General features: G+C 46.1%; 1 protein-coding gene and 1 long non-coding RNA gene across 2 annotated transcripts in view; one reads left to right on the top strand and one right to left on the bottom strand.

The window, feature by feature from the left end:
• The window catches only part of mta3 (metastasis associated 1 family, member 3), a 236,151-nt gene extending 234,771 nt beyond the window's left edge, over positions 1-1,380 (bottom strand). The window contains exon 1 of the mRNA XM_048535934.2: positions 1,335-1,380. The gene's annotated coding sequence lies outside the window, so the exon portion shown is untranslated. The remainder of the gene's footprint in view (positions 1-1,334) is intronic.
• LOC132210013 (uncharacterized) overlaps positions 1-14,285 on the top strand; it is a 35,077-nt gene extending 20,792 nt beyond the window's left edge. Inside the window, exon 3 of the long non-coding RNA XR_009446164.1 lies at positions 11,510-14,285. This is a non-coding gene — a long non-coding RNA (uncharacterized LOC132210013). The remainder of the gene's footprint in view (positions 1-11,509) is intronic.
• Positions 14,286-15,143: the final 858 nt, after the last annotated feature.

Below are 15,143 nucleotides of genomic sequence, written 5' to 3'. Positions count from 1 at the left end.
ATTTTTGCACAATTAAGAGATAACACATTGTGGAGCTGGAGGAACACAGCAGGCCAGGCAGCATCAGAAGAGCGGGAAACTTGATGTTTTGAGTCGGGACCCTTCTTCAGAAATCATTTCTAAAGAAAGATCCCAACCCAAAGCATCAACTTTCCTGCTCCTCTGATGCTGCCTAGCCTGCAGTGTTCCTCCAGCTCCACACTGTGTTATCCCTGATTCCAGCATCTGCAGTTCCTACTGTCTTTGCACAATTGTGTGCTTTTTTTCTTAAGTTATTGCTACAGAGTGGAAGAGAGATTGTAGCCATTCACATTCACTTAAGATTTGTCTTTATTTGGTTTTAAATTCAGACAGTGATTCCAGGGGTTTATAGATTTTGAATTTTGGTGAAATTCACAAACTTTATACGATGTGAATTCAGGAAGGTTTCCACCCAACGTCACTTAATTAGGAAAATTCCAGAAGCTTGAGATACTTCTGAATCTTTGCTAAAATTGCAGAGGTCACTTGAACCTCGGCATCCAACGTAACGTCTTGCACATAAAGAAAGGTAACAGGATTCTGGCTGGTAGGATCACAGCTGACATTAATGTTGAATAAGTCAGACTTCAGAATCAAACTGAAGTGGTTTTCAAGCTATACAGCAATTATGGAGTTAAAATGATGATCAGTTGCTAAGCTTAAGCCACCACCAACTCCAAGGTTTTATTTTCAGGATTTCTCACCCTCCATTATGGTGATGTCTTAAATTTCACTGTGATTGTAACACAATTAGAAGAGTGTATAAAATTGCTTGAAACCCTATTGTTGGAGAAAATATGTTGGAGAAAATGATAGTATGTTTTCTGATCACTGGTGCAAATAAGACCGCTTGACATATTGACCTGATGTTGAGTATTAATTTCAAATACTCAACCACGAAACCTGGCTTGGTAGACTCTTGCTTTGATTTTTCTTCAAATGTGGAAGTCGTTTATTAAATACATTCAGAAGAGTTTGCCAGTGCACTTTTAATGTAAGTAATTAAATATTTTGTAAACGAGAAATAACACTAACAATATTCACCAGACCAGCAGATTGGAAAGATTTAATTTCAGTATTTAGAAAAAGGTCCAAATTCACATTATTCCTTTCATTGTAGCTGCATCCTTTTCCTTACTGACACTTCAGAGAAGATTCACCAGTATCTCCACACCAGGGTTTCTTACTCAGGCTGGCACAGCTGCTCACAGTTTCCTTCCAGTGAATTTCTGTGCATACACTGGAAGTTATGTCTTTTAGCTGAAAAATATCTATCTCTGAAACACCTAAAACAAAATTTAAACTATACTCACTGTTACTTTAACTTTGGAGCAAGTGCATAAATTCCTTTGACTCAGGTTTGAGAAAGACTCTGACCCTCCTGTGCATCTTGCTTATTCTGAAGGGTCCTTCAGATGGGATATCTTCATGTGGATGGCTTTTAGCATCCACTGGACATCGCTGCTGATTCTAAGCTTGCTGGAGCATCTGTTCTTTGCCCATCAGAACAACAGCGATGATAACCCCTACAGTGGTTGGATCTATCAGTCATATTCAGAATGAATCTGTGTGAAAACAGAAGAAACAGGACAAATCTTTATTAATGTGAGGATCACATACAAATGATGGTTTTACGCACATCTCCATATGATGGGACATGGGCCATTCAGATAAAAGGGCCATAGAATGAATGACTTGGCACTTTGACATTGGACCTAATTCCAATGACTGCATCGTCAGTCATGTGAGAAAAAGGTAGGGGATTGCAAGTGCTGCATGAGCAATGAAACCTCCACACAGAAGGTATTAATGCTTATTAGAGGAAATTGCAATTTACTTACAGTTCAGTGGAGAGGGAATTATACCTATGCACCCAAGGGCCTTTGCATTAACTACATGTGTTCTGATCCATAAGTGCCTCTTTTAGGGTCGCCTTTAGTAACTTCTGCCTCTACCTGCAATTTGTGAGAATCAATGCTATGACCTGCATTGCTTGTGACCGTCATTTGCCTCCACACACTTGTGCATGACATGCATTTTATGATGATGTGATTACAAATGATTTTATACTACCCTCTATAAGTGCACGATTGATGCAATTGTCTCTTGAAGGACCTTTTATCACTCGGAGTGCAGCCTGCACTTTCAAGAACAAATATTCACTGATTCAGCCCAATGTGTTTTTCAAGACACTTTCCTTTCATACTTCACATTTAGCACTCAAGGTGAATGCAGGTCACACTCAACACTGTGAGTGCCAGGCTCAGGCTAGTCATCAGGTACACACCTACCACTTCCAACTACAAACTCTCATCTTTACCCTGGAGCCCTGTCATACCCACAGTCATGCTGCACAATCCCTCCTTTGAGGCTGTGGGCGATGATCACTGCCTATCACCCATGACCTCCAGTACTGGCTCATCACCACCACCCCTCCACCTTTATTTATCAAATTTCCTCCTCTGGCCATGTTCTCTGCTTTCCAGATTGCTGCCTCCAGTCCCCAGTGTTGAATCCTCCCACCTTCCCACCCTAACAGTGTCCCTAGATATCTACCCAATGTTCATTCTGTCAACCACAGGATTGACGATGCTTCACCCCACTGACCAACTTGGATGGACAGCCCAAATGATGACTAACCAGACCCCTGGTCAATCTCTGTGCATCTCCCCAATGGGCAATCATCCAATCTCCTGACCTGCAGGACTGACTGTGGCCTACTCCCTTGACTCTAATGAGACTGACCCCTGACCCCAGACTTGCCTCAAGGGGATACCTGACTGTTACCAAGCCCCCGGACTGATTACAGGTGTTCGCTTTAACCGACTGCACTGGGATACTGGGACCCCCGACCCCGAATGACAGCAGTTCTTTGTTTCTTGGTTGAGCATTTGACCCCTTTGAGTTTGAGACATGCCATTTAGTTGATAGACATGCAGTTTGTCTTGTTGACTGTTGCCACATATTGTAGGTCTGCGATTGACATAGCACAGTGCAGTGCAGCAACATATCCAAAGCTTTTACTGATAAAGACTTCTGACAAGTGTAACAAACTGCATGGGTTTATGTCTGCGCTAAATGGTGACGCAAGACGGAAGATAACAAAGTGTGTAGCTGGATGAAGAGAGCAGGGCAAGCAACATCTCAGGAGCACAAAAGCTGACGTTTCGGGCCTAGACCCTTCATCAGAGAGGGGGATGGGGAGAGGGTTCTGAAATAAATAGGGAGAGAGGGGGAGGTGGACCGAAGATGGAGAGAAAAGAAGATAGGTAGAGAGGAGAGTATAGGTGGGAAGGTAGGAAGGGGATAGGTCAGTCCAAGGAGGACGGACAGGTCAAGGAGGCGGGATGAGGTTAGTAGTTAGGAAATGGAGGTGCGGCCTGAGGTGGGAGGAGGGAGGGGTGAGAGGAAGAACAGGTTAGGAAGGCGGGGACAAGCTGGGCTGGCTTTGGGATGCCATGGGGGGAGAGGACGAGCTGGGCTGATTTTGGGATGCAGTAGGGGAAGTGGAGATTTTGAAGCTGGTGAAGTCCACATTGATACCATTGGGCTGCAGGGTTCCCAAGCGGAATATGAGTTGCTGTTCCTGCAACCTTCGGGTGGTATCATTGCGGCACTGCAGGAGGCCCATGATGGACATGTTGTCTGAGGAGTGGGAGGGAGAGTTAAAATGGTTCGTGACTGGGAGGTGCAGTTGTTTATTGCGAACTGAGCGGATGTGTTCTGCAAAGCGGTCCCCAAGCCTCCACTCGGTTTCCCCAGTGTAGAGGAAGCCACACCGGGTACAGTGGATGTGCAGGTGAACATCTGCTTAATATGGAAAGTCATCTTGGGGCCTGGGATAGGGATGAGGAAGGAGGTGTGGGGGCAAGTGTAGCACTTACTGCGGTTGCAGGGGAAGGTGCCGGGTGTGGTGGGGTTGGAGGGGAGTGTGGAGCGGACAAGGGAGTCACGGAGAGAGTGGTCTCTCCGGAAGGCAGACAAGGGTGGGGATGGAAAAATATCTTGGGTGGTGGGGTCAGATTGTAGATGGCGGAAGTGTCAGAGGATGATGTGTTGTATCCGGAGGTTGGTGGGGTGGTATGTGAGAACAAGGGGGATCCTCTTTGGGCGGTTGTTTCGGGGGCGGGGTGTGGGGGATCTGTTGCGGGAAATGTGGGAGACGCAGTCAAGGGCGTTCTCGACCACTGCGGGGGGAAAGTTGCAGTCCTTGAAGAACGTGGACATCTGGGATGTGCGGAAGTGGAATGCCTCATCCTGGGAGCAGATGCGGCGCAGGTGGAGGAATTGGGAATAGGGGATGGAATTTTTGCAGGAGGGTGGGTGGGAGGAGGTGTATTCTCGGTAGCTGTGGGAATCGGTGGGCTTGAAATGGACATCGGTTTCTAGCTGGTTACCTGAGATGGAGACTGAGAAGTCCAGAAAGGTGAGGGATGTGTTGGAGATGGCCCAGGTGAACTTGAGGTTGGGGTGGAAGGTGTTGGTGAAGTGGATGAACTGTTCGAGCTCCTCTTTGGAGCGAGAGGCGGCGCCGAGACAGTCATCAATGTAACGGAGGAAGAGGTGGGGTTTGGAGCCAGTGTAGGTGCGGAAGAGGAACTGTCCCACGGAACCTACAAAGAGGCAGGCATAGCTTGGGCCCATGTGGGTACCCATGGCCATCCCCTTTGTCTGTAGGAAGTGGGAGGAAGCGAAAGAGAAGTTGTTGAGGGTGAGGACGAGTTCGGCTAGGCGGATGAGGGTGTTGGTGGAGGGTGACTGGTCAGGCCTGCGGGACAGGAAGAAGCGGAGGGCCATGAGGGCATCTGCATGAGGAATACAGGTATTTCGGGACTGGATATCCATGGTGAAAATGAGCTATTGGGGGCCAGGGAATTGGAGGTTCTGGAGGAGATGGAGGGCGTGGGTGGTGTCACGGACGTAGGTGGGGAGTTCCTGGACCGAAGGGGAGAAAATGGAGTCCAGATAGGTGGAGATGAGTTCATTGGGGCAGGAACAGGCTGAGACCATGGGTCAACCAGGGCAGGCAGGTTTGTGGATTTTGGGAAGGAGATAGAAACAAGCCGTGCAGGGTTGGGGATCAATAAGGTTGGAGGCTGTGGGTGGGAGGTCCCCTGAGGTGATGAGGTCATGAATGGTATTGGAGTTGATGGTTTTGTGCTTGGGGGTGGGGTCATGATCAAGGGGGCGGTAGGAGGAGGTGTCGGAGAGTTGGCATTTGGCCTCGGCGATGTAGAGGTCAGTGCGCCATACTACCACTGTGCCTCCCTTGTCAGCGGGTTTGATGGTGAGGTTGGGGTTGGAGCGGAGGGAGTGGAGGGCTGCCCGTTCTGTGGGAGAGAGGTTGGAGTGGGTGAGAGGGGTGGAGAGGTTGAGACAGTTGATGTCTCGACGGCAGTTGAAGATGAAGAGGTCGAGGGAGGGTAGGAGACCTGGGGGTGGTGTCCAGGAGGAGGACTTGTGTTGGAGGCGGATGAAGGGGTCAGTAGAGGGAGGGTTAGGCTCCCGGTTAAAGAAGTAAGTGTGGAGGCGAAGGCGACGGAAAAACTGCTCGATGTCCAAACATGACTGGTATTCATTGATGTGTGGTTGTCGGGGGAGAAAGGTGAGCCCCTTGCTTCGGACTGACAGTTCGTCCTCAGTCAGTGGGAGGTCTGGGGGGATGGTAAAGATTTGGCAGGGCTCAGTGTTGCTGTCTTCTCTGGGGTTGCTGGCTGTGGAGGTTGTGGGCGGAGCAATGAGGTCATCAGCTGTGGGCGGGGTTCCATCAGCGTCGGCTGTGGGCGGGGTTCCGTTGGCTGTGGGTGCGGTTCCGTCAGCGGTAGGCGGAGTGCCGCTGTCTTGGGTGTTGGGCGGAGTGCTGCTGTCTTTGGCGGTGGGCGGAGTTCAATCGGTGGTGGGCGGAGTTGCGTCGGCACCAGCGGTGGGCGGGGTTCCATCAGCAGTGGGCGGAGTTGCATTGGTGGTGGGAGGAGCAGGGTGCACGGCAGCAGCAGCGGTGAGGATCATGTGTTTGGTGTTAGTTCTGGAAGGGAGGCGGTGACTGCAGCAGCGGTCGCGTACGCAGTCCCGGAAGTCGTGTGCCCAGCGGTGGCGGATGTGATGTCATCGGTGGGTTCACTGGCCGTGTCCTCATGGTCAATGGCACCCTTGACCGCGTCTCCCACATTTCCCGCGACACATCCCTCACACCCCGCCCCCGCCACAACCGCCCTAAGAGGATCCCCCTCATTCTAACATACCACCCCACCAACCTCCGGATACAACGCATCATCCTCCAACACTTCCACTATCTACAATCCGACCCCACCACCCAAGGCATTTTTCCATCCCCACCCTTGTCTGCTTTCCGGAGAGACCACTCTGTCTGTGACTCGCCTGTCCGCTCCACACTCCCCTCCAACCCCACCACACCCAGCACCTTCACCTGCAACCGCAGGAAGTGCTATACTTGCCCCCACACCTCCTCCCTCACCCCCATCCCAAGCCCCAAGATGACTTTCCATATTAAGCAGAGGTTCACCTGCACATCTGCAAATGTGGCATACTGTATCCACTGTACCCAGTGTGCCTTCCTCTACATTGGGGAAACCAAGCGGAGGCTTGGGGGACCACTTTGCAGAACACCTCCGCTCGGTTCGCAATAAACAACTGCATCTCCCAGTCGCAAACCATTTTAACTCTCCCTCCCACTCCTCAGACAACATGTCCATCATGGGCCTCCTGCAGTGCCACAATGATACCACCCGAAGGTTGCAGGAACAGCAACTCATATTCCGCTTGGGAACCCTGCAGCCCAATGGTATCAATGTGGACTTCACCAGCTTCAAAATCTCCCCTTCCCCTACTGCATCCCAAAACCAGCCCAGCTCGTCCCCTCCCCCCATGGCATCCCAAAGCCACCCCAGCTTGTCGCCGCTTTCCTAACCTGTTCTTCCTCTCACCCATCCCCTCCTCCCACCTCAGGCCGCACCTCCATTCCTAACTACTAACCTCATCCCGCCTCCTTGACCTGTCCGTCTTCCCTGGACTGACCTATCCCCTCCCTACCTCCCCACCTATACTCTCCTCTCTACCTATCTTCTTTTCTCTCCATCTTCGGTCCGCCTCCTCCTCTCTCCCTATTTATTCCAGAACCCTCACCCCATCCCCCTCTCTGATGAAGGGTCTAGGCCCGAAACGTCAGCTTTTGTGCTCCTGAGATGCTGCTTGGCCTGCTGTGTTCATCCAGCTCCACACTTTGTTATCTTGGACTCTCCAGCATCTGCAGTTCCCATTATCTCTGAGGCAAGACGGAAGTACCTTTAAAATGCACTTGATGCGGCAAATTGCTAAAAGGAAAGAGAAGGATGCTGTGAGCATCTAGGTCAACAATAAGTGAGAGAGCTTGTTGACAGTAAGTGAGCAGCCCTGAGATGCAGCCGGGTCCAATCTGTGAACTGAGACCCTGTCCTTGTACACATTGTGTCCTTGCAGCAGCCTCGCAGCCAGAGGTACTAGTGCACCCCAACATAGAGCATGGCAACACATAAGTGTACAGTTGGTGGATCCAAGATAGAATCATAGAATCCCTACAGTGTGGAAACAGGCCCTTCAGTCCAACAAGTCCACACCAACCTTCAGAGCATCCCAGCCAGACCCATTGCCCTATAATCCGTGTAATTAACACATCCCTGAACACGAAAAGCACAGCCAATCCACCTGGCCTGCATATTTTTGGACTGTGGGGGGAAACTGGAGCACACCCAAACAGAGAATGTGCAAATTCCACAGAGACAGTCACCAAGGGTGGAACTGAACCCAGGTTCCTGGTGCTCTGAGGCAGCAGTGCTAACCACTGAGACACCGTGTTGCCATGATGGTGCGAAGAGGCTCTCATATATCTGATGCCAGTATCCTTAAGGTAAGTGTGGTCATTGCCCATGGAGTATGTTTTGAGATGTTAGTATTGGCATCACATGACATTCATTTCACAGTAATACCTTCATAACTTGTCCTCAGACATATGTTTTGCATGTATTTACAGTTTTGCTCATATTGTGCAAATCCTGTTTTACCTAATGCAACAATGTGCATACTAAACCTTATTCTTGGACACATATTGGTGAAAACCTTTATGAAATGTAGAAGCTTAAAGATTATGAAATTTATCTTGCACCCTTATCATGCCTTGATGAGATGTCATGGAATGTTCAATGAGATACAATGGACGGCTGGGATCTTGTTAAAGGGATCCAAGCCTGACCACAATAATACAATTCTAAGAACAATAAAATAATCCAAAGTTAAATTCTGAAGCCTAGTAGTAGAATGAAGTCAAGTTGTAGACATAATGTATGCAGCTTAGAGTACCAACTCCATTTCAGCCATTATCACTATCTTCCCCTTTCTATTTCCAACTTAAAAGCTCATCCTGTGTGTGAACAATTTCTCTATGTCTGTAATCTCCTCTAACCTACCCCAAAATCTTTCTTTGCTCTGATTTGTGACTCTTGGATACCTCTGTCCCAGCATTGTTGGCTGTGGCTTCATTAATCTGGGTCCAGTACCTCAGACTTGCTTTCCTTACAGCACACAACCACAGCCTCTTCATCTTCACTTCAGGCCTTCCATAAGAAATAGCTTTTGATCATCCCTCGCTGCACCTCTTTTCTTCACATGCTGTTTAGTTTTACCGATTAGGTTTCTGTAAGCAGCTTGGAATGTTTTGATTTAAACATTAATGTAAATTATTATTGCTGTTTTAATAACAATGCAAATATCCTGTGCTATCACCAGTCACTGGATGAGGTTCCCTAATTTATTAAGTTTCCAAATAGAATACTCCAAATCACGAAGCTCCCAGGTGAGGAGAAATGAACTGACTCCCTTCTTTATTCACCTCGGCCCCAACTTGATTAGCTGCTACAAGGTTAATTTGAAAAGGATTCGTTCCTTGTGGAGACCTTTATTCCAGACTAATTAATCTCATGTATTCAAAGCATTTGACCAAGTTTTCTTGAGTTAACAAACAAGTGAGTTTATTAATTATATACATGAGAAATAATAATGTATCACACATTAGGAATAAGAAGTCAGTCCAAAAAAAGAAAGTTATACATGTCAGTCTTTGAATCATTCATGCAGAGTAAATAGTAGAATGTTGTAGCCAAGATTTTGGATGGTACTGTTAGCATTGACATTGGTCACTGGAAGTTCAATTTTGAGATTCTTGGCTTTGTGGGGTTGTCCTGGTTTCTTTTTGGGGTGGCTTGCTGGGAGAACTCAGAGCAAGAAAGCAGCTTTTGACTTTGTTTGACTGCAGTGCAATGTTTTCAAATTGTGACACTCACAGCTTACCAGTCCTCACGCCAATACATTAGGTTACTATCATACATAGAACAGGGTGACCAAGGGTGTTTTGTTAACCTCATTTTTTGCATATCTCTGGAAGTCATGTCTGCAGGAGATGTTTTCCTGCTGTGAGGGGGCTGGGTGGTCAGCATCTCTTCCTTGTTAGTCATCCTGTTTGAAATTTTCCTGACTATGTAGATTGTGACATTTTGTGGAACCCCACAGGATTCTACTGATCAGTGACTCTATCCAAGGTCCATAGAAGCACACTTTTCAAAAACATATGTTGGAATTACAAATTCAATACATTCATAAGTATTTCATGGATGGGATCTGTCAGCACGATATCTGACATGGATTTTTTAAAAAAATTTCCATTCTTGCATTGCGGCTTTGTTCCAGAATCATAGAGTCACAGAGTCATACAGCGTGGAAACAAGGCCTTTCGTCCAACCAGTCTATGTCGACCATAATCTCAAACTAAACCAGGCCCACCTACCAATGCTCGGCCCATATTCCTCCAAACATTTCTCATTCATGAATTTGTTGAAATGTCTTTTAAATTAACTGTACCCACATCCACCACTTCCTCTGGATGTTCATTCCAGTATGAATGACTGTCCATGTAAAAAAGTTAACCCTCATGTCTTTTTTAAATCTTTCCCCTCTCACCTAAAACATATGCCTCCAGTAATGACACACCCAACCCTAGGAAAAAGACACCTATCACCCCTCATGATTTTATATACCTCTATAACATCACAGTTCAACCTCCTACACTCCAGTGAAAAAGGTCCCAGCCTATCCAGCCTCTCCTTATAACTCAAAGCCTCCATTCCCAGGAAGATCCTGGAAATCTTTTCAGAACCCTCTATGGTTTAATAATATCCTTTCTATAATCCCTGGCAGATACTGGTTGACAATTGAATTCTTTTCTTTTTTGGTCTAGCTTTGTTTTCCAATTGCACTCTAGCCTACTGTCGAGGGTAAACCTGAGTTGCCTACTTCACAGAGAATATTTCAGTTGTCTAGGTGTCTAAGTAGGTTTATTTGTTCTCAAGGAAGTTGACTGAGTTTCCAGCTGTGATCCTTTTGTCTCTGATAATTTGGTCCAATTTTACTTCACAGTCTTTGCCTGGCTGACGTAATGAATTAAGTCAACTCATTTTTAATGATTGTGTTTATATATTGCATCACCTGCCCAAATGGAATCTTAAAAGTAACATGTGATCAGCTCTACTTCTTCACCCCTGTTTCACCATAGTTTAGCCAGCAGTACATAAACTGCTCTGATTGGATTGTGAAGATGGATCAACCCATTTGCTAGATAGTCGTTGTTTTACAATAATACTCATGCGTGGTCAGTGTCATGATCCATTTTAATGGACTGGCCAGTCTCTAAGTCTAGCTATTGGAATATCTTCATGTTCCTTGAATTGAATGTTTCTGCATGTTATCTCTATTTCCAGGTTCAACAAGGTGTCTACTTGTTAGTCAAATCACCTTGGTCCCCTTGTGGAATAATACACTGGGGTAGGTCACTGATATTGAAACTGTAAATGTGTATCTAATGAATGGTTCTCTCAGGGCATTTTTTTCTGCCGCAGGTCTGACTGAACAGGTTTATTCTTGGCTCTCAGATCTTTGGGCACATGGCCCAGGTTATTCCATGATGTGGTAGCATCTGGAAAGCAAGATTTGCTTTTTTTTTTCTTTCTTTCTCCGCCACTTCTCTGCCTTATTATTTAAGCTACTGGGACTTAAAATGTGATGCAGCTCGATGGATAAGTTGCCATCATTCTGAATGACTGGTAGTAAACTCCCTACAGTTGTTAAGATCAATATTGCTGCACCTCTAACAGAACTTCAGAATGTCCTTGAACCATCTTCCCAATAGGTAAATTGGTTTGGACCACTATGAATTCCATATGATACTGGACAAAAATCTATTTTTATATATTGGTTTTTATCTCATCAGATCTTGTTTCATTCTGGAGGCAATCACGGTCCTTCTGTTGCTCAGAAATCTGGAACCAATGTTTTTTAATACTTTTCAGATGCTGATTACTCCATATCTAAACTCCATACTGCCTCACTGCATCATTCATTTGACTGTTATGTTCATCATCGAATTTGTCGTTTTTTTTATTTTTAGGTTGTTCCTGCTCCATCGAGAATCCAGTCCTCCACTGCATCGTTGGCTAATTGAGAGCTATCAAAACAAGACCTGACAGGGAAGATAGTTTCTAGCCAACCAGAATGTGCTCACTCCAATGATATTTGATTGTTCAGACATTCTGTTTGAATATTTGTGGAGTTGACTTCGAGATAGACACTAATGTTTGATGAATGGTCCTTTTATTGAATTTGAAGGATGCAGTCAAGGCACTGCTTTTGGAATTTCTCCAATGCTCTTATACGTTGCTGGTACACAGTCCGAGACTCACTGCAATACCAGAATGGGATGCAGATAACTGTTCTGTATCCTCGATTTTTGTCAATTTGCTCAAGTCTTTATTTTTAAACGCTACTTTTCTGAGCAGGGGTTGCTGATCTAGTGTTGGATTCCCCTCATCAATGATGACCCTTTGAGAGAGTAGGCTGTTGATATATAGGAGTGCTCCATACATTCCAGAATCTTTCCTTCAACACCTATGGGAGGTGGAATATTTAGCTGACCAGGTCTGGGTTGATACAAGTTTGTTTTGGCAACGTTCAAGTACAGGCCCAATTTCTTGTTTAAAGAATTAATGTAATACAGAGTGTCTTGAAAATCCAATTTAGAGTAGGCAATACTGTACAGCCACCTTTAACTGTAAATCTTAAATATTTATGGCACAGATCAACCCTTTTGTTAAAGAAACAGAACACAGTTTTCAAAATTTGTTTACCTGTTTGTGTTAAGAATTGCACATTTTAAATTTTCAACGGCTTACTCTTTGTCAGATTAATCAGAATAAATATAACAAATTTACTATAAGTTTTAGCCATTTCATTTATGCCTTTTCATTCAATTTATGATGGATTGCTAATAATTCAAAAGCCTTGATGAAGTTCTTACCTATCTCATTGATTTCTTAAAAACTCGGATCAAATTAATTTAACAAAACTATTCAATGCATTGCAATTAACTGAATGAATTGCATCCTCACTTACTAGATACACTATACCCTTTGACAGGGTCATGCAGATTCTGGCTCTCCATTTGATCTGTCTGCTGTTTGTTGTTGTTTCTCCCATTCCTAGTCTTGAATCTGTCATGTACCTTTTCTAACTAGTACTGCTTGTTGTTTCCCCTTGATAGGTGAAGTAGTTCAAACTGTATCATACATATATATCTGCAACATATTGGGTTGTTCAATTGTTTAACTAAAATCCTTCATTGAAACTAAGATACATTATGATATTGTAATGACCTGCAGTTTTACAAAGAAGGATGAAATTTCTTTGAGCCTATAGCTAAAGCAACATATTGAAAAATATTTTGCTTGTTATCCCAAAAGCAATTTAATTAACAATCAGGCTCAGAAAATAAGTCCCCAAAAGCGTAAAAGATATGAAATACTGAAGAAAAAGCGTCTATAGTAAAGTGATAGAATATGCAACAGTGACAACAAGAATGGCAGAACTGATAGGTTTTCACATAGACCCAACATCACTTGTAAAGCAAGCAAACATGACTATTAACACCACCCTCCCTTCCCACTGCATCTTCCCATGTAACCGCTGAAGGTGCACCCTTCACCTCCTCACTGCTGACCATCCAAGGGTGAAGCCATTTCACCTCTCCCTCCTCCAGTCTTGTGCATTGTACTCGCTGCACCCAATGTGGTCTATTTTACCTTGGAGAAACAAAATGCAAACTGGGTGACCACATTGCAGAACACCTCCGGTCTGTGCACAAGCATGACACCACTGTTCCTGTAGCCGCTTATTTTAACACCATGTCCTGCTCCCATGCCAAGTTGTCTGTCCTCTGCATGCTGCAATGCTCCACCGAATCACAGGGAAAACTGGAGGAGCAACATCTCATCTTCAGACTAGGTACTTTACAACCTTCTGGACTCAATATTGAGTTCAACACCATTTTTTCCCTTTCTTTTAGCTTTGCTTGTTACATTTTCTGTCACCATGTCCTATATGGTGCTGTGAGGCAGCAGTGCTAACCACTGAGCTACCAGCAGCATGGTGGCACAGTGATTAGCACTGCTGCCTCACAGTGCCAGGAACCTGGGTTTGATTCCAACCTTGGGTGACAGTTTATGTGGAACGTGCACGTTCTCCCCATGTCTGCATGGGTTTCCTTCGGGTGCTCCAGTTTCCTCCCAGTCCAAAGATGTGCAGGCTAGGTGGATTGGCCATGCTAAATAGCCCGTAGTGTTCAAGGATATATAGATTTGGTGGATTATAAGGGATGGATCTGGGTGGGATGCTCTGAGGGTTAGTGTGGAATTGTTGGGCCTAAGGGCCAGTTTCCATACTGTAGGGATTCTATGATGATATATCATATCCCTTCAATCCAGGGATAACTGTCTCTTCTTTCCAGTCTGGCAGGTAGACACACCATTGTTCTGCAATTCTCACATTCTGATCACTTAATCTGAACTATTACATCCTTGCTCCCCAGCAATCCAGCCTCTGCCCACTACTGCATAATTGCTCCTCTCACCACACTTCATGTCAGCTCCCATGAAGAGTCATCTGGAGTTGAAACATTAGCTTGCTTTCTCTCCATGGATGCTACCTGACCTGCGTGATCTCCAGCACTTTTTGTTTTCGGTACAGATTCCAGCATCTGCAGTAATTTGTTCCTAAATTTGAGTAACATCTAACAGAAAACACAGGAAAGAGTCAGAATAATGGGAACTGCAGATGCTGGAGAATCCAAGATAATAAAGTGTGAAGCTGGATGAACACAGCAGGACAAGCAGCATCTCAGGAGCACAAAAGCTGACGTTTCGGGCCTAGACCCTTCATCAGAGAGGGGGATAGGATGAGGGTTCTGGAATAAATAGGGAGAGAGGGTGAGGCGGACCGAAGATGGAGAGAAAAGAAGATAGGTGGAGAGGAGAGTATAGCTGGGGAGATAGGGAGGGGATAGGTCAGTCCAGGGAAGACGGACAGGTCAAGGAGGTGGGATGAGGTTAGTAGGTAGGAGATGGAGGTGCGGCTTGGGGTGGGAGGAAGGGATGGGTGAGAGGAAGAACAGGTTAGGGAGGCAGAGACAGGTTGGTCTGGTTTTGGGATACAGTGGGGGGAGGTGACGAACTGGGCTGGTTTTGGGATGCGGTGGGGAAAGGGGAGATTTTGAAGCTGGTGAAGTCCACATTGATACCATTGGGCTGTAGGGTTCCCAAGCGGAATATGAGTTGCTGTTCCTGCACCATCCCCTATTCCCAATTCCTCTGCCTCCGCGGCAACTGCTCCCAGGATGAGGCATTCCACTCCCGCACATCCCAGATGTCCATGTTCTTCAAGGACCGCAACATCCCCCCACAGTGGTCAAGAACGCCCTTGACCGCATCTCCCGCATTTCCCGCAACACATCCCTCACACCACGCCCCCGCCACAACCACCCAAAGAGGATCCCCCTCATTCTCACACACCACCCCACCAACCTCCGGATACAACGCATCACCCTCTGACACTTCCGCCAACTACAGTCCGACCCCACCACCCAAGACATTTTTCCGTCCCCACCCTTGTCTGCTTTCCGGAGGGACCACTCTCTCCGTGACTCCCTTGTTCGCTCCACACTGCCCTCCAACCCCACCACACCCGGCACCTTC

The sequence above is a fragment of the Stegostoma tigrinum genome, chromosome 9 (genome assembly GCF_030684315.1).
Source record: "Stegostoma tigrinum isolate sSteTig4 chromosome 9, sSteTig4.hap1, whole genome shotgun sequence".
Classification (NCBI taxonomy): domain Eukaryota; kingdom Metazoa; phylum Chordata; class Chondrichthyes; order Orectolobiformes; family Stegostomatidae; genus Stegostoma; species Stegostoma tigrinum.
The sequence above is the reverse complement of the archived record's forward strand: the minus strand, read 5'-3'. Positions and strand labels throughout refer to the sequence as shown.